A 22,773-nucleotide genomic window follows, 5' to 3' on the forward strand; every position below is an offset into this window, starting at 1 on the left:
AATGATGTGACTGCATCATTAAGTAGGGAAATTATAACTTGGAAATTCACACAGGATAGGAATTCACAAGCAATGTTGTCTCAGGCATAGGTATCATCTTCTCCAAGGAAGCTGTGCTTTTCTCAGATAGAAATTAAATGTAAGACTGGCTAAATAAAAAATAAAACGGATTGACAGGGTAAAAATAACTCGAACAATTTTCTTAACAAAGAGAGTGAAATGATAAAAAGCAATCAAATTCATCACTATACCATGAGTACAATTCTTACATTTACAAATTTTTGTAGCTGTAAAGAGATATGTACATGGAATTATGAAAATATTCATAAACAGTTACTATTCTAAGTAGCTGTTATTAAAGTTTAGGCAACTGGAGGTATTAAATAGTTCAGAGTTTAGAAGACAACAGCTTCAAAAGTTTATAACCTCTAAGATCTGAATTTAAGTTCTTCTAGAGCTGAACTGTATTTCCCGCAAATATGAAATTGAAGAAAGCAGTTCCTACAACTGTGAAACTGAGTCTTGGGGGTTATTTTACTAAGAATTCCACAAGGATACATCTTCAGTTGTATTTTTATTCACTACCTTAGAATAGGGAGTTTGTTAATGAAATTTGCTGATGACACAAAAGCGAGAGACATCATTGATATGGAAGGGGATGGCAATGTGATACAGGAAGACCTGAATAACCTTAGGAGCTAGAGTAATAGAAACAGAATGAAATTTAATAGTGTAAATTACAAAGTCACACCCTTGCAAAGTAATACAAATTTCTGTCATAAGTTGCAAGGTCATCAGTTCAGAAGCAAGGACATGCCAGTTGTTTGTGGATGTACAAGTTAACTGATGGCTTCAGATGCTAAGGGGATATGAAAAAGGCAGATTTGATCCTTAAATGTATTGGGCAAAATGTTTCCAGTAGACAGGGTAAGAGTGTCACTGGAGAGAGAAGGGTGCTGAGACCCTCTGGAGCTTGGTGCCCCACAAAACATGTGCATTCAGACAAGAGGGATCCTCACAAGAGGGTCACAAGACTGATAAAGGGAAAACCCTCCCACTGCATGGTGCATGGCTCATTTGTTCTACCAAAATGAAGGGTAAGAGGCGCTCTCCATAACTTCATTTCAAAGACATGACATTTGTTCTAAATGACAGTGTTGATTCAAGAACAAAAAGGCATGCTGACCTGCAACATTCCAAATAGAATTCTTGTAAGGGTTTAAAAGAGTTTAAAGTGGCTGGAGAAGTAAGATTCTGAAATGACCTCCCATGAAGACTGCAGGAGGTAAAAACTTGACTGTATTAAAAGTTGTATATACAGAATGCTGTGAAGTAATTGCCTGAAGTAGCTGAATGCAATATTTCTGTGATCAACTTCACAGTCATTTTGTAGCCATTAAAAAAAAATGCTTTACAGTAGCACAAATTAGACTATTTTTTTTTTCAATTGGTAAGCCAATTCTTTTTTTTTTTTTTTTTAATACAAATAGCAGTACCATTTCCAAAGATACATTGAATACATGTGGAATTCTACATTTCTAGTTACAGAAAAACAAAACCAAACCAAACAAGAAAACCCGTTTGTATTATTTCCCACTCAGGTAACACTGAAGTTCTTATAGCATTTTTTCCAGCAGATCACATGCTGTAGGGCCAGTGGCCTTTTTTAGGCAATGGCACTGCCATTTGCAAGCTCAGGAAAAAGGCAGCATAACACAGAGGGCCTTGAAAAGAAAGCAACTCTTTTTGCTGTGTGTGTGTATGTGTCTGTGTGTTTTTTCTGTTATGGTTTGTTGTGCAACAGCAGTAATCTCTATTGCTTTGTAGCATATTCACAATAAATGGCTTTTTAGATTGATTACATGCCTCAACTTTGCTTTGGCTATTAATCAATCTCAGCAGCTGTTTATTGCTTTGTATGTTACAAAGCAATAAAGATTATCCCTTAAAGAGCTGTTAACGCCACATGGAAAAGTTTGAAAACCATTATTTTTAGAAATAGTACTGCTGATATATAATTTTCTGGCTTTTCTTTCTTCCTTCCGTGTTATTTTAAGAAAGCTCATTGCTTGTGAAACACACAGCCATGTGTCTAACCATCTTTGTTACTTTATTTGGATTCTTTTATATTGCTTGCCTATCCTTCCTAAATTGCTGAACATAGTTCTTCATTGCTGACAATGGTTTGTGTAATGGTCCAGATTTGCTTTGAGTCAGCAGTGGATTCTGCATATAGAAGTGGCATCCCCAGGACATTCTAGCATCCCACTCTTCCTCAATGATACTTTTAGGACTTGTCTGCACTAGAAAAATGAACTAGGGGAAAATCAGGCAAAACGTAGACTTCCCAGGTAGACACTTTTTCACCATGATTAGTAAAGTAAGGAAAAAGGTACTAGAACAAGGACAACCATCTACATACATAGAAATAACTCCATCTGTAGAATGACATGGGCAAAAATAAATAATTTTGGAGCATGTGCAGTTTAAATACTCAAGTTGTATTTGTGCGACCTCGCAACTGTCTTAGATGCATTGTTAAAGTTAGACCACAAGCTCAGGTTCTGCAAATATTTTTATGGTTCTGTCAGTAATGTGGAGTCTTCAGACACGAGGTAATCAAAACCATTTCTGGTGGCGAGAAGCTGGGTCACATTTAGTAACTTACTTTTTTCTGATGCAAGTATCAACAAAACCCCAGTGTGCACACAAAGTTTTGTAATAATAATGACAAAAGAATTGTCTGTTGCCTTCCTTTTCCTATCACTTATGCTATGACCACTAATAAGCCACTTATTGATGCTGAACTTGGTTCCAATTATATGAATGATAAATAAATTTAAATATTCATTTAAATAAGATTGCAACACGATCATCAATGATAATATACATAGAAAATGCCTGGAAATAAGTAGAAAGGTTTTCTCATATGCGAAGTAAAAAAGAGAAAAAACAATACTCAGAAAAAGGTGAAAGAAATTTGGCAACAGAAAGCTTATTTGATAAATGAAACCTTATTTGATAAATGAAACAGAAACAGTGAAGAAGACAAAATAAGTATGAAGGAGCGGATGGAATCCCTCCCCTTGTAATTTTAATTGACATCTATCCTAAGGATTTTTAAATAATCAGAATGCTTTCAGAGGATACACATTTTGTTAGTAGGGGAATGCAGCCCATTTGTCTTGCGAGTCCTCAATTTTGTCAAAGTAGTTACAGAATTAGATCCTGAAGACTGACACATGGGAAAGGAAAAGACTCAACTAAGAAGGGCTGTTTTTAATAGCTATGTCAAGCGGAATGGATAAATGAAGTAGGTAACATGCCATGATGTGGTGAAACTCATGTGCATTTAGAGAGCTTACTGTAGACAGAGGGTATACAGTGGAATGTTACTTATCTTTGAGGCATCATCTGTCATCATCTCTTTGTTTGAGGAGAAGATACAGAATACAGGCAGTGCGGAAAAAAAAAAAATTGCTCTTAAATGATGCAAACATTCCTGTTCAGCAAGGTTGAATATAATCAGAAAAGCCAGAGTTGTCAAATGCTGTGAAACATTAATAGTTTCAGTGTTTCATAAACAGAGCTCTATTCTAGACTTAGTCTTTAAATGTAGCTGAAAAACCTCAGTAAGTATGATGGAAGTAAAGTAGATGCAAGTTGCTAAAAGCAACACAGCAACATGATCTGATTCAATTTCAGCAGTATAAATACTTAAAAAGTCCCTTATTTTGAAAGCTAAGGTTATGCTTCTTATGGTAAGTACTAGCCAAAGATAATGAGTTTTCATTCACAGCTGCATAGTAACCTGGTAGGAGGGACATTCGTAGCAATCCAATGAGACTGTTGACAAAGATCACTACAGATACTTTTTTTTGCTGTAACCAAGGTGGCTGTGAGTTTGTTTCTTTACTGCAGAAATCAAGCAAGCTCCTATCATCAGACTGAAGCTTATTTGCTCAACACCACTGGTTTAAAAGTGATCGAGTCTTTCATGCATTAAAAGGATTTGGCATAGATTCAAGCAATGAAAACTTGTCCAAGATGTTTAATCTCTCCAGGTACAAGAGGTCAGTCAGTAACAAGAGTCTTATTAAGTGTACTCCAGAGTCAGGGTAGAAAAATGACCTCTGCAGTTTGGCAGATGTTTAAGTGTAGTAGACAGACAGGAAATAAGATAATCATATTCTCAAGAGTCTTGCAACTGCTGACACTTTCATTCCAAAGCTGGAGTAATTTTAAAATGTAGGCATATTTGGCAAGATAGACTGTAAGAAGCAGATAAAACTAAAGGTACAAGAAACAGTGTTGCTAGGTGGGAGTGGTTTTAAGAAATCCTTTATTTTTTCAGTCTTCTTTTTCACATCACATTTTTTAGACAGCTCTTTTCTAGACTTCAGCTACTGACTTACTACTCCTGAAACAAGCCAGCGTAAGAAAAAACAAAGAAAATTTTATTCAGTAAGCTCCAAAATACTTTCTAACAGCCTCCTGTTGTGATACAAGAGGAACAACGTAATATTAATGAATGTGAGAGCAAGTAAGGGTCTCTTTGTACAGCTGCTACCCTAACACTACAAAGATATGACAAAAGATAAGTTACTGCCAAGCTAAAGCTAGCCTGGTGCATTTTATACTATTGTGTGGTATTGACCAATAATCCTCCAACTTCCTCATATGTCTATTTATCTTCAGGATTGTATTTAACAACAGATCTAGGTTGACTATAAGGATTTAGCAGCTTTTTGCCAGTGTCTATACAACATTGTTTCTGTGGTGTAATGGTACAAAATCTGTGACCGATTGCATTCTGTGATCTCATATTATGAAAACCTACTCATGGCTGCACTCCAGGGTGTTATCAGTTTGCAAGTACAGCATAAGCCCAGCAGATGAAGTTCAACCAGAAAAAAAAAAGGTCCAAAATGAAAAATAATTATTTTTTTTTTTTTACTTAAAGCAAGTTTTCCAACTTTATGATTCTTAGAAGATGATTGTAGGAAACTTCTCAAATAGCGAGGTTTTGCCTTATCATCCCAAGGTACAAAAATAAAGACATTATCAAGAACCAGTTTACTACATTTCTGAAATAGTTGTGAGCTTCCCTTGAAAACTGACTACTGGTTAGTTTATCAATCAGGAATTCTAAAGTCATCAAGTCCAACAGAGAAGTTCTCTCTTCATATGCTTGCAGCAATGTCAAATGCTAATAAGAAATGACTTGTTCTAGTCCCATGAAGTTCTGTGGGGACCCTGATCCCTGAAAAAGGTACAAGTTTTCTTTGTTAGGGGCACGTGTTTCCACACATTGAATATGAAATCTAACTAGACAATTGTTTTTCCCATGAACAAAATAAGAACTTCAAAAGTAGCAATCATGCTCTAAAGTTAGAACTCTGAGAAAAGAGTCATTGGGTATATATGTCAGTTACAAGAACATACAGGAATTAATTTTTTAAAAAGCCCTTATTTTACACAGCATTATTTGCTTTAAAAAAAAAAAAAGCTGTTTTACACGGTTTAGTTTTTTAAAATCATTCCAATGGTGAAACTTGAGAAAATAAGTTTACCATTTACAGATCATCATCACATAGTATTTGTTAGGACCGACAGTAGAAGACAAATTCTGTTGACCATCCCTTGAAGGCCTGGACCATAATTCAAAACCAGCAGAATGATTCACAAAGCGTTGTCATTTTGTTGCTTTCATTACATTTTAATGAGAAGAGCGAAATCTTCCCCCAGTAAAGACAACATATAGGGAGATTCTCTAGCTTATGGCCAACTCTGCAGGCAGTAGAGCTATTCCTTCCCTCTTCCTTATGCAAGATGCTTTGATAATTGCCTCATGCTCCCAACGCCAAGCCTTTGCAAAGCCTTTTACAGGATACACAGAGCTGGAGGAAATAATATTCACAAAAAGACTTCTCTTTTCCGCTAGCAAGCACCTTAGACAACACTTGCACATACCTGGAGTCAGGGAGAGTCTTCCCCAAAGAGTTCTGATGCTCAGAATAATGCATCAACCTTTCCTTCTCACTAGTAACTCCTGCTACTGCCATATGTATGCTGTTGTAGCAGTTGCAAGCTTCCGAAACTGCCTTACTTTTTGTTCCAGCATACATACAAACATAACGAAAACAGTATTTCAGGCCTGGTGATTGTCGACCATTCCACAGCAAATTGTACTCAGCAGAACCATAACATATTTCATATAAAATCTGGTTTCATTTTTTAAACAAAACTAAGCATATGTGATGGGACAAGAGAGAAATTCCATGCTAGTTGAACAGAAATGTGCTTTTTGTGGAGGTAGATGGCAACAAGAGGGGTCAGGTTAGTTAATAAAACTGCATGACTCAAGTGACACTACAAGCAGAAAGACCATAGCCCACAACACTTTGTGGATTCTTGTCCTGTGTTGACTGGCTGCGAATTATTTGTGTAAGCAACAATCAAATAGCATCTCATGTTTTAAACATGCAGTGACAACTCCTTATAGAATCTATATTTTGGAAGATTCCTGCACCCCTTTCTTTATTGTCTGTCCTAATCTTTCCCATTGCTGACATCCAACAAGCATGAATTTGTCTTTCACACCTGCATGGAGCCTAAGCAGCATGAAATTTCTGCAACATTTGATAATGGGTATCTGCCCTGTAGCACAAAGATTTGACTAAAGATGGCCAGACTTCAGAAACAACAAAAAAGGTTCCCTTCATTTCTCTTATTTTTTTGCATTTCAAAGGAATTTCTAATATCTTTCATTTCCTGTCCCCACAGGAATATGGCCTACTGAGCTACAATTCCATTTTAGTAGCTCATCGTAGCTATTTCCAACAGCAGCATTTCTTCTGTAGTAATATTTATACTGAAGTAAAAAATTATCTAAATGTACCATATTTTAAATAATTTCAATTATGATACTGTCATTTTCTATAATGGATGGTACTTCAAAAACAACAGTCTATCACTGAAGCAATGTAAAGAAGTAAGTTGTGATTGGGTGAAAAATTGAGTACTTTTCATATGACTTAAGCAGTTGGAGACAAGATTTTTCATATAAAAAGTAAAATTTCACTAATATATCTCTAAAAACAGTTTTTAGACATGTGCTCTATACTTTCATTAATACACTTTTTTAGATTAGTTTTGTCTCTTTGTTTTGTAATTAACTTATCAAGGAGTAATAGTCTAATTTGAAAAAGCTGACTGGGTGACAGAAATACTATTTGTTTTAAATTGAAAATATTTCAGCATTGGCCAAGATTAGACTTCCTTAAATTATCCTTTAAAAACATTGATTTCTAATACCATATTTCCTTTTCTCAATAAAATAGAAATATGTGTTCAGAGGAAGCTGTTTTTAAGGAGACACTGCTGAAAAACAAAGCCATTCCAGCAATAGTAAACCCTCTCCAATGAGCAGCCAAAAAGATAGCTTCCATTTAATGCTACAAGTTTGGCGGGTAGTCATTTTTTTATTATTATCTATCAGACAGAGACTCTTAAATTAAATGTTCAGCAGTATTTGTATAAATGAAGAACACTCCAGTTCTATATTTTGATGTAACCAGGAAATTAGGTTATGTTTTTATTAGGCCCCCCAAATTAGGGCCTGATAAAAACATACAGCATACGATGTATCAAGAGAAAGAGTCATCAAGGGATTAGCTGAATGCACAGCATATGACCAATGCAATATGAATAATGTCACTTGTATATTTCAGTGCTATTATCAAGGTAATATGGAGCTAAATGTAATGTTTGAAATATCTTTCACTTGTGCTAACCTCATACTATGTGGTTAATATTAGAAGTCTCATTAAAGCTATTTATTCTATTTGGAAATTAGAAGTTAAAACGTACCTGAGCACACCAAAGATCCTCAAGGCTCTTCTCCACAATGGCCAATTTGGGAGTGCTCATGAAAAGCTTATTAGAGCTTTTAAAAATAATTAATTTTCTTTTAATAATAAAAAATGATATTTTCCAAGGCTCTTTAGCTTTATCCTTTAGCTCTCAGTATTCCCAAGCTGGAAAACTCTTCCTAGACCACTGTACAATAGTCTTTAGTCTTCAACGGACTTGTCTTCCAGATCTCTTTGATCCTTTTTTTTGTTTGTTTGTTTAAACTCATCACATACTTATTATCCTAAGAGAATGTGTATTCTGCATTCAATTCTACATTATGGGAAAAAGAACTTCCCTTTGTTTCAAACTTGCCATATGAGAATTATATAGACTCCCACTCAGTTCTTTTACTGTCTTATCCTTCTGCATAATTTTACAGCTGGTTTTTGATTTTAGTATCCTAAAAAATTCAGTATTATTACTGAAGATCATGGCCTTGTTCTTCACCTTTGACATCACTCAGTAATAAAATAAAAACATGAATCCCAAGTGAAATTGTAGCAAATCTTTGTTGTGAAGGAAAAAACAAACAAACAAGAAAAACCCTGATACATTTATCCATTGCTTTTTTTGCTTTTGAACAATTACTGACCTGTGGAAGATTTTGTCTTATACCTCATCATGATTTCTCTTACCACCATCAACACAATTTTCTATAACGCTTTACTGTTGGACTCAAAACTCTTTTGGAAAGCAGAGTGGATCACTTTCAACTCTTTGTTCACCTTTATACATTCATTATAATGAACTCAAATAGGCCTAAGTAGTACAACTTCTCTCTGAAAAAGCCATATTGACTTTCCTTATTATATCTGCTTACTGTAGACACTATTTTCGGTTTTGGTAGCAGTTTTACTTCATGTTCTTAGTAGAGAATCAGATATACTGGTTTATGCTTATGAAACACATGGCAAAGCATTAAAAAAAAAAATCCCAGACCCTCCACTTTCAAACATTCCCATATTTATGTGAATTCATGGTACACCACAAAAAGCAAGACAGGACTTCAGTAATTTAGTTTGAATTCAAAAACAGATACTGTCAAGTCCAGGAAATTTGCACATCTCAAATCAAATTTTTATCAGTTTGTTCTAGTACCTTTTTTTAGTGAGAGATTTTACCAGCTAAAGTTATTACTGCTGAAGAGATGAACCACTTTACCACCCACCCAAGTTTTTTTCCTTGTTTTGTGTTGAGACTGACTCCCATGGAGTTATGGGGATAGGGAGGTTATCTGAGTAAGCTGAAAACCTACCCTATCCAAAAGCATCTGTTTTTGCCAAAAAACACCTCTGTCAGGGAGCTGACACAGGTGAACATGTAAATGTAGGTCCACTGGTGCTGCTGGCTACAGCTAGCACAGGAGAAGGATGCAGCAAAATAGACTGAGGTCAGCCTAGGCTAATTGCAAAACTGCATCCTGATACTTCAGCTGGAGGTAGTTTCCTGTCATTATAGTTTTAGTCATCTGTGTGCATTAGGGATTTCCAAAGAAACCCACACCAGTGTAAGATTTAGTGGTGCTGTTGAGAAAGGAGATTGAGTGATGGTCTCCAAAAGTGCTGGATGCCTCCCTGAACAGCACCACTATATATATAAAAATAATGTATTCCTTTTCTCTCACAGGCACAAAAGAAATATACTTTGTCAACAGCTGAGGAAAGTGGGAATGATGTCCATTCACGTACTCATTCAAACAGGATCAGACAAGACACTTTGAATAGGACTTTTTTTTCCATCTTCCTGATTTCTTTAGGTAGAAATTAAATCCACCTTAGCAGAGCTTTCAAGGGTTGCATGGATACTGAGAACAGGCATTAAAATAGTAGAATGAGACTTTTGTTGGTATGTTCCTGTAATTTTGGTCATAAAAACTACGCTTTCCATATAAGAATTCTGCCTATATATGGGCTGTTTACTGTATTTTGTTCATTGGCCTGGGACTATCTGTAAATAGCAGTTCACCTCACATTTGCTCAAGCATGCATATACATACCTGTCCTTTATAATACATATATGCATACATTGCATGCATACCTACTTCTTAATTATATAGAAGTTGGATGTAGTCATCATCCATATGAAAGAACGCTGCAGATGATCTTCAATACCAAGTAACACATAGTATGACTATAATAGAGTCCCAGATTGCTCTTCAGACTGAGTTATTTCCATGTCAAATAGGGATGTTAATATAAGCCAGACTCTTCATACAGTACAGATAGAATTTGAGCTATGATTTGTGGGCTTGCAGGATACTGGAAAGCTTCAGTTTAACAGAAAGAAGACTGATGAGAAAATTCATCTTTATCATCAGTTCTACTTCTAGTTACAGTCCTAATTCAGTAAAGCACTGAACAAGTGTGGAGCTTGGTCACAAGTATATATTTAATTTCTGTATCCTGCTGTTATTTCCATGCTACATCCAGAAACCTGTATTACAATTTTTGTCCCTATGAAATGCTGGGACCTGAGATAGGCCCTGAATCTAAGTTGACCTACAGATGAACCTCGCAACCTAACAGCATACCCAATACATATAGTATTAACTGTACATATAAGATGCTGTTTATCCGTATTTTGCCATGGCAGGAGGAGTATGTATATTCTGGTGTTTATCTACAGCTCTGTTATAATGCTTCTTGCGCAGTAATAATGGTCAAATGATATCCTGTAATCTTTGTTACCTGACTAAGCATGTACGCGTGATCCTGGGCACAGTTACTCTTGCCAAAGAGGCCTGTGGTGCATCAAAATAGATAGCACAACTTCCTTGACTCCTTGAACCCCAGCCAGGTTTGGGGGGAAAACCAGAGAAAGAGGAAACCAGATATGGCTGTTACATAGATTTGTTTATCCAATGGTATAAAGGATGGACCCGCTTGCAGAGTTTTTGGAGACCTCATCTACAGGGTGGATGCACCAACATAGAACATCCCAACTGCCAGGACAGGTTCTCCAGACCCTTGCTGTAAATGAGGCTCTCCAGTAACTGCAGATCTGGATGATGGTAACATATTAGGGCAATTGGTGATGTAACTTTCTTAATCACTACCGCTAACCTCATGTAGTAATGAATAGATGCATTACCTCATTCATTTTCTTTACTGTAAAGCTTATCTTCTTACTGTAGGCACTGCTGTATTTTTTGTATTATTCTGAAATAGACAGTAAAATAAGCTTATCCCTTTTGTTGGTGTCCTTCCCATTGACCCTGTCAACTGGCAAAACACCCTAATGCAGGAAAAAGAGCACTCCTCTGGGCTAGGGGAACAAAGGACAAATATTTCTCAAATTCCACATTCCTATGAGGTCTGGGATTTTCAAATAATTTGCTGGGAGGGAAGTCACACAATCTGCTTTCCTAGTTTTATTGATGCTTTTTCATCTTTAAATACAATGTGAAACTTGTTTTAATCGTGAAAAGATATTCAACAGTTACACTTGAAAAAAAAATCTTGTATTTCTGGGGAGGGGGAGGGTGTACTTGGACATTTATGATGGTACAGCCAGATGGCATCTCTAAAGAATCTGGTGAGATTATACAGCTTAGAAAAATCTACTAGTTTTAAGTATCTAGAAGAACACACTGTAGCTGAGACTTTGAAACTACACTGTCCTGATACCCCAGCATTTCTGCAGCGAAGGTTGGTCCAATTTGTAGTCTTTTGGTGGGGGGGGCGGTTAAACACTAAAGTCTTGAAATTTAACAAAGGAGGTAAGATGAGGGACCCCATGGCAATTTGAAAGAAGGAAAAACATTTTGTGGATACAATCCTGAGTCACTGATGTTTTATATTTTCTTCTCAGGAAAATTTCACCAAAATGATCTAAAATACTCCCTAAAATCACATTCTACGTGATTTTGAATTCATTTTGAAAATGAATACTGAAATATTTGCATTTCTGTAATACCTAGGAATTCTAGACGTGAATGATAAGCCAACTGTACAAGGTGTTTCTCTCTTTCAAGATCAGCAAGAAGGAAAATATTTTGAAATGCAAGATGGAACTCAGAAAGGAAAAGCAGAATAGAAGCATTGGCTGAACAAAGATAGAAAACAGGTTCCTTAAAAACTAGCAGACAGAGTAAAGAGCTAGGAAAACTTCAAAGCAGTGAGATTTATTTTTCGCTAATAAATCTATGAGATGGGAAAACATCCAGTTAAGTTTTAATTGTTCAAGACGACAGAATAATTTGGGGAGATAATTCCCAGGAAGAATCAGCCACTTTTACATGCATATGAGTACCCTGAGGAGACTAATTAAAGGTAACCCCTGAATGAAAGAGATGAGGTATAGTATCCTAAGTCAGGAGAGCTTGCAGAAAAAACACAGAGCTCTGTTTTAATCACGATAGAAGATAGAATATCATTATCGATGAGATGGAAAGGTAAGCTGGCCAAGACTTTGGTCAGGATAAGAAACAGATCTCAAATAACAAGAAAAATATTTAATTCCACCAGTGTACATTTAGTATTACTTCAGTTCTTTATTAACATGAAAATGCATACGTGCAGCCTCTACACATGCCCAAAAATACAGAGATGAGGCAACTGTTTCCACCAGTTCTCCTCCCACTGATCCACAATTGCTGTGCATCCTACAGTCACCCTTTCCTGATGACCACTGTTGTAGAAATCTTAATACTGTTTTAATACTTAAAGAGGAAACAGCAGAAAGGGGGAGAAGTGTCTGTGGAAGGTGTGTGCAGGAAACACCTACCATTAACTGATCCTTAGTTTAGAAACCAAGACGGGTTTGAAATGACTCAAAAGACATAGGTTGTGGTTTAGGTCAGGACGGGCTAACTGCACGCATTAGTTACTACACATAACACTATAATGTGATGGAAAACACAGCAACAACAGCAGGGTAGCAGAGTCCCAGGCTACAGCAAGTGAGGATAAGCCCAAGCACAATAGCCGCAGAAGCAGAAACAAAAGCAAAAAGCTGCTTACCTTCAGAAGGCCTCATATAGATGAGGATCTCCAACAATACACCCTCACCTCCACTGCCAACCCTTAAATGAACTCTGTGAGGGAGTGGATCCTGGCTCCACCCCTTCCCATCACTTAGGTGCACTGCATGCACCTGAGCTCCCCTGAGTTGGCCCTGCTTTCCACCAGGTGTTCAATCACTGTTTCACACCGTGACTTAGCACTTCCGCTATACTATGCAATAATCAGATCTGTAAAGGACTGTAGATATTCATTACCACTGTGAAAAAAGTGATTAATAATGCAAAAAATGCTACAAAGTCACAGAGGAATGGTTACCACTACTGCCACTTTCTTTGCTGACAGGACCAATGGCTGTAAATAGAGTCAGGAAGAATAGGATGTTAAGTGTGGTGGCTACAGCTGTGCAAGCTTGGTCCCAACTATCCCTGAAGGTCCCCTGCAGTCAGGTGACCCTGAAGGTAGCTTTATGTTGCTTCTCTGTGTGCTAAGCTAGATGAGTTTTATGGGATTCAGAGTATCTGCTTTACTAGTTGGTGGTCCGCTCTGAAGTGTTGCTTGTCGATTGGTTTAGCAAATATTTTTCCATAAGGTTAGTTCTGCTACTTCTACCAGTTTTCTTCATAACACCTGCCAGACTGTGCTTCATCTGACCAAAGTCACATCCTTAAAACCTACAAAACAACAAAATGAAGGTCAATCTGTGGGCATCTGCCATCAGCTTGGCTACTTGAGTGACATAAATTCAGTAGGCCAAGACAAGGCAAGAGCAGCTGAAGACTGCAAGATACATTGCCTTCATCTTGGGAGACAGAGCTTGTTGTTCTGGCCTAAATGACCCTTATCCACCTTCTGTCTCCTCTTTGCTTTGTAACAGGAGTTGCCCCTGGCATCCTGTTCTTTTAGGCAGAGAATAATTAGAAGTTACAGCAAAGCCATGAGGAGATTTTTTTTCCAGGCAGGGTTGAGTTGATAGAGGAAGACAGATATAAGGCAGGGGGGGAGGAGATGTCTGTGGGCTTTGGAAACAAACTACGAACTCCAAGAACTTGAGGAGCCACCTCTGGGGAGGAAGAGATGGGGCAGGCTGAGAGAAGAGAAAGACACTGAGTTCAGACCTATGACACCCTTCTTGCTTTTCCCAGATTCCTTTCCCATCCCTACATGCCTCTCTCAGGCACCTCACAAATACCCTCTGAGATTTCTCCTCCCATTCACTGGAACCTGCTTCACTGCCAAAAAACTGAAAAAAGGCATCTGCTGCCAAAGCGCTTTAAGTTGCAAATTCCTATCAGCATTCTCACCTGGATTGAGACCTACTTGCCCTAGGCAGTAGGTCTCAAGAACTCAAACCAAAGATAAATCCGAAACCAGAAACATCATTGTTTGACAGCTGTATCTGTTTGAACCACAGAACTAAGTGTATTGAAACTCTCATCATCTTTACTAAACTCCATTCCCTCCTACTAGCCACATACAAGGTTATGAGGGAGTACAGACATCAGCATCTGCAGACCACAGCAGCTGAACTGCTTTTAGTGCCTGTCTATGTTACAGTACAGCTTGCACATTACTTGTATTTTAGAAATTCTACAGATAAGATAATTAGATAAGCGGGTCTGCCCTGCTAAGCAAACAGCTCAGATACACTCCTCAGTTTCTCACACTATGCTGTACACTCCTGTACCATCTTTGCATGCTTATTCATTTCTGCTTCTCTCTGTATCCCTCTGCCCTTCTCCTTAAGAATCCTATTCTGTCTTCCAGTTGTTGCAGTGTCCACCCCAATCTTCTATGCCATTAAGATCCCCTTCCCCAGAGTCCTTCAAATAACTTCAAAATTGCCATGAAACAGCACTAATTTGTCATAACAAACAGAAAGTAAAAGTTAATATGAGATTAAGTGTTCCACATTGAGCTGTTCAATCACACAAAGGCAGAGACTTCAAGACTGCTGTCTTCAACATTTGAATTTTGCTTAATCAACAGCATGTAACACAAGTTTATATACAATACTTCAGCTAGTTCAAAGTTCCTCACAAGATTTTCTAGCAGCACATTTCTCTGCATACCCAACCAGCTTGTTTTACCATGCATATTGTTTCCACCCACATGTACAACCTGTCCAGCATTTTATCATAGCTGATTTACTGATAAATTAGTTTAAAGAGTAACATGTGCCCTTAGATCTCTGCAGCAGACTAGGGCTTCTTCTTGGCTCTTCTTTTTCCTGAAGATGCCAGACAGAGTTTCATTTTGTTTTTAAGCAGCAGCTGCCCTATCTCCACACAGTTCTTGCTTAAGAGTCCTTCTTCTTGTTAAGTTAGAAGTCATACAAGATCCACACAGATGACTAAATAGGTCTCCTGCAGTCTTAACTGGCATATTCTTTAATTTGTATGTTACTTATCAGATATTGAACGCAGTGTATTAAAGCAGAGTACCACAGCATTTGTAACACCAACATGCCCATAAATACCTGCTTTCCCTGTTTTCTTTTTTTGATGCGGGTACTTAGGTAAGTTAAGATATTAAAATTACTTTCTGCTCTAAGTCATCACTCTTGCCAGACAGCATGAAAAGGGTACTTCTCCCTTCTACTACTGCATGCTTTGCTGTCTCATAAAATCTCCTTTAACTTATCTATCATAAATACTGTTATGCATATTCATTATGGACTAGGAACTGTTTATGCAAATGAGTTATGATCTCCTTGAAAAAACAAAAACAAATCAAGACATCACTCAAATGCATAGCCACATCTCTTAAACAAATAAGTAGTGCTGGATTCCCCCAAGGCTTTTTGCTCTGTGTGAGGACAAGTTAACCCAGTAGCTGCTTCAAGTTTTGTATTGCTCAGGACAGAAAGCCATGAGCGATCTTTCTTGGAGGTGTTGCTTCCTGAATAGCTGACAATTCCACTTCAGCCCATAAATTTGATATGCACTTCCCCTGCATGCTGAACTAAATAAATTGAAAAGCACCAAGTGACTTATAACTAGTGGCAGAAAAATTATTCAAAAGATGCAAAAGAAGATGCGATAGAACGTGTATACCAGAGCACAGATGTACATTTTTATCTCAGAAGTTAAAGAGAATCTAAGTCTTTTAGTCTGGAGAAGAGAAGGCTCAGGGGAGACCTCATGGCACTCTACAACTTCCTGAAGGGAGGCTGTGATGAGGAGGGGTTTGGCCTCTTCTCCCACACAACAAACAGGACCCAAAGAAATGGCTGCAAGTTGTTTAGGTTTAGGTTAGACATAAGGAAGAACTTTTTCTCTCGGAGAGTGGTCAGGCACTGGAACGGCCTGCCCAGGGAGGTGGTGGAGTCACCATCCCTGGCAGTGTTCAAGAGGCATCTGGATGAGGAGCTACAAGATGTGGTTTAGTTTGTGGTAGCAGTGGTAATGGGAAGATGGTTGGACTAGATGGTCTTGCAGGTCATTTCCAACCTTGTGATTCTATGATGAGGATATAGGAGAGATTTTCCTCTTTCTATCTACTCAGGAGTCAAACACAACTGTGGTTCTTGTGTCAAAATTATACCCTACACCAAAACAGGAATTCCATAGAAGTGAGCAGAATTTAGCATTTTAAGCACTTGCAGAAATAAAAACATTCCCCTGCAAGCGTTGCAGAGGGTAAACATCAGCTCTGAAGACCATGGAAAAAGCTATGCCATGGTTTCACTCATGCCATTGAGTGATAGCTCTCATCCAGCAAATGATAATTGTCTGAGAGCTCTGAAAGTCTCATTTGGGTGGCAAGTGTTATACTGGCTGACGATTATGCAAGAGCTGGGCAATAACCATCTCTGCTGGCTTACATTCTTGACTGGGAAAAGCTCTGTTTTGAACTCACTAATCTCCATGCATGCTAAAAATGCATCTGTCTCCATAAAGCCATTCCATGTAGGATTAGAACGGTGTCACAAATAAGGGAAGTATCTGCATATTAGCAGGAATGATTTTAAACAATAAGAGGCGAGATTTGGATTAGATATTAGGGAGAAATTTTTTAGGTGAGGTACCGGAAAAACTGTAGATGCCCCATCCCTGGAGGCATTTCAAGGCTAGGCTGGATGGGACTCTGGGCAGTGGTGGCAAATTGCCAACAGCAGGGGGTTGGAATTGGATGGGCTTTAAGACCCCAAGCTGTTCTATGACATGGGTGATATGCTCATAGGATAAAGAGGCAATGAGTGGTTTATGTGAATTTGCTTTCTTGGTTGGAATGTGGTGCTTAAACCCAACAAAGATTATACTCTAATAACAACAGATATATGGGCATACAACAGAATGCAAGTTTAATAGCAGAAATTTTAGGAAAGAATTAGATGTCATTTTGAAATTTACTGTAGCAATCATCTCTGAACTTACATTCTATTCTAGCTATTGAGGATGCTGTTCTTTGGGCCTTTGGAGAGAAGGAAGATGTTAAAGGTTTAAAAAATTATGCAGATTAATACTACCTACTGACATGTAACACATCATGATAGGCTTAGTTCCAAATATAACAGAATTTTTTGAAACAGGCCGATAGTTAAGAAACGGACTTTGTTATATATGTGTAGATATCTTCCATTAAAGAAGAAAGTAAAATTTTACACTCCTTTAGGAAACCCATAACTAAGGAAAAATCACAAAGAATTCCTCCTTGTGCTGTTTTGAAAACATTCTTATAGCATTCTTTGGTATCCCCACTTTCTGATAGATGGTTCCAAGATACTAGAAAACAGAATAGCAAAATATTAGTCATACAGCTTTGATGCAACAGGAAAGCTACAATTCAAGACAATTTTAGAAATAGTGATCAATAACATTTTATAAGTCCTCTAAATCTTAGTGAAGACAAATAACCTTTGCATTCTTCATAGATAGGTTGGTCTATTTTATTCTGCCCCCTTATTGCGACTGAGATGCATAAATGGTAAAGCGTGTCTGCATGTCATTTTCATCAGCATCACTCTCAGCAACATTTTGGAGATGGAATAGCTTTTGCAAACCACAGTGGGGCTGCAAGAAAACAAGTGTTTCAACAGTTTGACTGCCAGAATGGAGAATCTGCTTTATTCAAATCCTTATCTCTTCCCTGCAATCCTAGATGGTCCAACTGGTGATCTGGCCCTTCTACTGAGTACCACTGCAACCACCCTCTTTATAATCCCAGATGGTCACCAGTTCCTACATGTTTGTTTCTAGCAAACTGGAAGAAGCTTTTCTAAAAGTTTCAAAAGATGCTCATTGCTAGAGCTAACCAGGCAACACTGTAGAGGAAGCTGATGTGGACAAAATATACAGCTGAGCCACAATGCATTCAAAAAACATTGTGCACAAATGATGGCTTTATGTGTAACAGAGATAAGAAAAACTGTATTAGCTTTCAAAATAACGTGTGTGAAATTAAGAGATGACTGTTTACAGCTTTGCCCTACTGATACTACACCAAAGAAGGTGACTTAGATGTTAACTTACACTCTAAGAGAACTTTTGTATGTTGTAGGCACGCTTGGTTAATTAACACTTGTCTCTACTCTCTAATCTAAGCAAATTTCTTTAGGCAGAGGAGTCGTCTGCATTTTTGGCATATTAAAGCCTCCCACTGACTGCCAGAAAGGCCATCAGGTCCAACACACAAATATTGAAGCATTTTATTCCTCCAGGAATAGTATTGCATTTGCTAGAAATACAAAACCATCTCAGAATTCAAAACTTGTATCAAAGACAGAACAGAACAGCTTTCAAGCAAAACAGACACAACAGTTACCATTTTGTGTTGCTTTTGGAGGCCTGCTGGCTTCTGAAGCACTGAGATGTACAGAACTGTCTGCAGCAGAGCCGTGAACATGCTTCTCATACAACCTTCTATTTAGAGTCTCAACAAGAACAAAAAACCTGCTTATCCAAATGAACTAACAGCTAATTTCATCCTTCAGTCAATAAAAAGACTCACTAGTGACTCCATTTCTATGAGGAAATAGTTAAAACTGAACAGGTTTTTGTGCCAAATTCTGCTTTAATACAATTAGTGTCCAGTGGTGCCTAAAACTAATTCATCCAATAGCAACTCTAGCGATGACTTTTTCCCCATCTAAGAAAAATTAACATTGAAGTGTGGAACAAGGCTATGCCAAAGGTAAAATAAACAAACCATTCTAGTCACTGTCAGCCAAGAAAATAAGATCCAACACTGCAATCTTTTGTACTGTCAAGCCACTCACTCCCTGGTTTTCACATTTTCAGATTCTGCTGACTTTTTCTTTGCAAACTCAAATTTCTGCTGGGACTGAGAACAGAAGGGAAGTTGTGGTTAAACCCTTCTGTCCATTCCTTGAATAACTGGATGAAAAAGTAACAAACCATGTATTCTCTCTTTCAACAACCACAGAATCACAAAATAAATTGTGGTTAATCTGCAGCAAAAGAATTGTCCACTTCTTCCAGGCAGATGAAATGTAAGACACGCAGTGATGATTGGAGTACTTGCTAATAACGTAACAAAGGGATTTCCACAAAAAATGTTTAGCATTGAAAAGCACATTTAAAATTTAAAACCTTCACATTTAAAATAAAATTTTATTGATATTTTAAGACAGAAGACTGCAACTGACCCCGTCTGCAGCCTGAATTCAGCTGAATCCTCCACAGCATTGCATATAGGCCCTTCTGGAAAACATTTTCTTAAAAGAAAAAAAAATACAGTGTCACGTATTGATTGTCTAGAGTAGGAATGATTTCTAAAGAGTAGTCAGAAGGAAGCAGTGTCAAGAGTTGTGTTTTCTGAATTTGCCTCATCTGAAATTCAATTGCTTGTGTGCGCCTTAGCTTTCCCATGTCCCTGTTTACTCAGCCCTAACTGCAACTTTTATACATCCTGTGAAACTCCAGAGGTGAGGTGCTGTTAACTTCCAGTAAGTCTGCTTTACACAGTGACATAGTACTGTTTATCATTCTGTATGCCCTTTAAGCGTATATTTTATTTTTTTAAATGAAGCTCCACATTCAGTCAAGTTATCAGCCAACTGTCCCTATGGCCCTTTTTGAACTGAAGTAACCACTTCTGCATCATCCACCTTCCCCTCCAGTGCGTGCTTCCTCTTACCTAGGAGATGGCAATCTTATCTGCAATTATTTTTTCCTTTTTCATTCATGTTACTTAGGCCTTTCTTCTCCAGACCTTTCTTGAACTGGGAATTTAGGACTGAAAGTTGGAGACTGCTGCAACCCTTGCTCTTCTTTAGAGTCACGTGACAAGATCTAGAAAAAAAAGAAACTGATCAAAATTTAAACAATTTAAGAGTTTGTTTAGCCTAAAAAAGAAAACTGATGGCACACATGCTGACTTTCTTCAAAATATGAAAAAGCAATTGTAAAATGAAGGGAACAACCTGTTCTGCATGTTGATACAAAAAGAAAAAAATGGAGTTAAACTTCACCTAAGGAGGCAGTAGATACCTGTACTAAGTTGAACACTTAAGAGATACCCAGGGAGGTTCCTTCCTGGAAATCTTCTTTGGATATTTACGAGGAAAGAGATGGGGAGATTGGGTCCCACTACATGGTAGCAAAATCAAAGGACTGACCAGATGAACTCTTCACATTTCTTTTTGTCCCCTAGTCTATCCCACAGATGTGTATAAATGTGATTTTGAAAAATGAATCACATTCTGTGTGGCAGCTAAGGGTAAATGCCTCCTCCTTCCTTTTTTCCCCTGAAACGCTCTGTCCATAAGGTTAGTGAAGAAATTCTTTCCAATTCATATCTGATCACGAGATTAATTCCACGCATGTCAGAAAGATGCAGGAGTCAAGAGTCCAGATAAGTCTGCAGGACCATCATGAATACCCTGCCCATTTCTCGCTAGCACTGATCTGACATTTTAGAGAAAGGTGACACTTCCAAGTCACTCTAGAAGTCATTCAGAAATACTACAGGAAAAAAAAAATCAATCAAAAACAACAGGAATCATTTCCTTATGATAGATCCCTAGCGCTAACACTGTTCAGCTTAGTACTGCCATGTGTTCAGCCCACTGTACCAGAGCACTGCTTTTATGGAACCACTTCCATTGGTCACCAGACCATGTGTCTGTCTGCAGCCACACCACTGCCATCTTTAAGCAACTAAAATGCCTGCACACACAAGCCAAAATCTATGCTCCCTGTGCATATGCACCTGCAAATTCAGAAACGTTTGCAGCCTGTTACCTGTTGTTTGTGTGTGCTTCTAGCATGAGGGATGTAACAGTGCAAGATGGGAAATGCTTGCAATTTGGTTCAGTTCATGGTTCAGTTTGGGTTACATGAGAGAGAAAAAAATTGTGCAACGATCAGGGTATTGAGCATTGGGCTGCAAGGAGGATTACAAGCATCAGGTGAGATAGCTCTGTTTTAATTCAACTTCTCAGCCTTTTTTAGGCTGAACAGAATGAGTTCCAGGACAGGTCTCCAGCACAGAACCATAGAATCACTCCAGTTGGAAAAGACCTTAAAGGCCATTGAATCCAACCATGACCTAACCAACAACCCTCCAGTAAATCATGTCCCTGAGCATACTGAAGTGCAGAACAAATTACAAGAGGTTTTCTGCCAAGACAGACCAGTGCATCTGAATTTTGGTTTTGCTTATTTTCTTGTAATATCACACAATTTCAACTCCACCTGCAACTGCAGTGCTAAGAACACAATAGAAAGCAGAACACTTGCAGCTAGAATCATCCAAGTTTCAGCTTCCACAAGTCCTCTCTGCAACCCACAGAGCAGGGTCTGTCAGTAACAGGAATCAGAAATGCAAACAAGTTGGCCAGGTGGGTATACTGTACTGGTACACTTTGTGGCCTTAGAGTACCAAGCACGCACCTTTCTTTAAACCACCATGGTCACTTGAGACCTCCAAGATCAAAACCAGACAAATCTCCAGCGGTCAGGATAAAATGTGTTAGATGAGTCAAGCTCAGGAAAAGAGCAGCATGGAGCTGTCAGGGGGAGGGATTAGGAAGAGGTTCTTCACCAGAAGGCGGTGGGCATGGAACAGGCTGCCCAGGGCAGTGGGCACAACCCCGAGTGCCGGAGTTCAAGGAGCTTTTGGACATTGCTCTCACACATGGGTTTCACTTCTGCGTGGTCCTGTGTGGAGCCAGGAGCTGGACTCGATGCTGCCTGTGGATCCCTTTCAACTTGGGGCCTTCTATCACACCACGAAGGTCCATGCACTGCACCACGGAGGCCATGGGGAGGCACTGGATGTCACTCCGAGCAACGCAAAGGTACTTTAAGGTAACCCCTCCCCCAAATACTCGCACGAGTAGTTGCAATGCAAGCTGCAGCCCTTTCGCCCTCCGCCTAAGAGGCTTTCCGACGTGGCTTATCATAAAACTCCCACAGTCGGCGAGCCCACCGCCTCAGGCCTCAACGCGCACTGCGCCAACGCCCCACGCTTAACCCCCGCACTCCAGCGTCCCCCCAAGCGAGCCAACGCCGCTGCGGATCAGCGGGGAGCGCGGGAAGAAGCGTGAGGAGGCTGACCGCTTTTCCTTACGCGGGGCCGCCCCGGCAGGTGCGGGGAGCCGCTCACCTCCCCTCAGCGCCGGCCGCCCACTGACGAACACGGCCTGACAGGCGCGGCCCCCAGCAGCCCCCCTGCTCCGCCAACCGCCGCCCCCGCTGACATCACCGAGCTGGATTTAAATAGCTCCACAGCCCCGTGCCTCCCGGATACAGCGCTCCCCATTGGCGGAGCGGACAGCCAATGGCACCGCTTCGCGACGCGCTCTCCGCCAATGGCCGCCGCGCGCCTCCCCTGTCGCTAAGGGAGGGAAATACAGCGCGGGGCGCGGGCTGTCAGGTGCGCCCGGCACGCCGCCCGCCCGCCGGTGCGGCAGCCGCGGGCGGGAAGC

The 22,773-nt window shown here is 39.2% G+C and overlaps 1 protein-coding gene across 7 annotated transcripts in view; it reads right to left on the reverse strand.

The window, feature by feature from the left end:
- ARMC2 (armadillo repeat containing 2) overlaps window positions 1–22,773 on the reverse strand; it is a 98,071-nt gene that overhangs the window by 74,043 nt on the left and 1,255 nt on the right. For 3 of the 7 annotated variants that reach the window (XR_016464418.1, XM_090135905.1, XM_090135900.1), the window contains exons 1-3: window positions 22,452–22,728; window positions 19,980–20,134; window positions 19,489–19,557 (exon numbers count right to left, since the gene is read on the reverse strand). The gene's annotated coding sequence lies outside the window, so the exon portion shown is untranslated. Of the gene's footprint in view, window positions 1–19,488; window positions 19,558–19,979; window positions 20,135–22,402; window positions 22,729–22,773 lie in introns of those variants that run through there. The other 4 variants (XM_090135902.1, XM_090135903.1, XM_090135901.1 and 1 more) reach the window with 3 other exon arrangements.

Source organism: Phasianus colchicus, chromosome 2, assembly GCF_987193195.1.
Source record: "Phasianus colchicus chromosome 2, bPhaCol1.hap1.1, whole genome shotgun sequence".
Taxonomy (NCBI): domain Eukaryota; kingdom Metazoa; phylum Chordata; class Aves; order Galliformes; family Phasianidae; genus Phasianus; species Phasianus colchicus.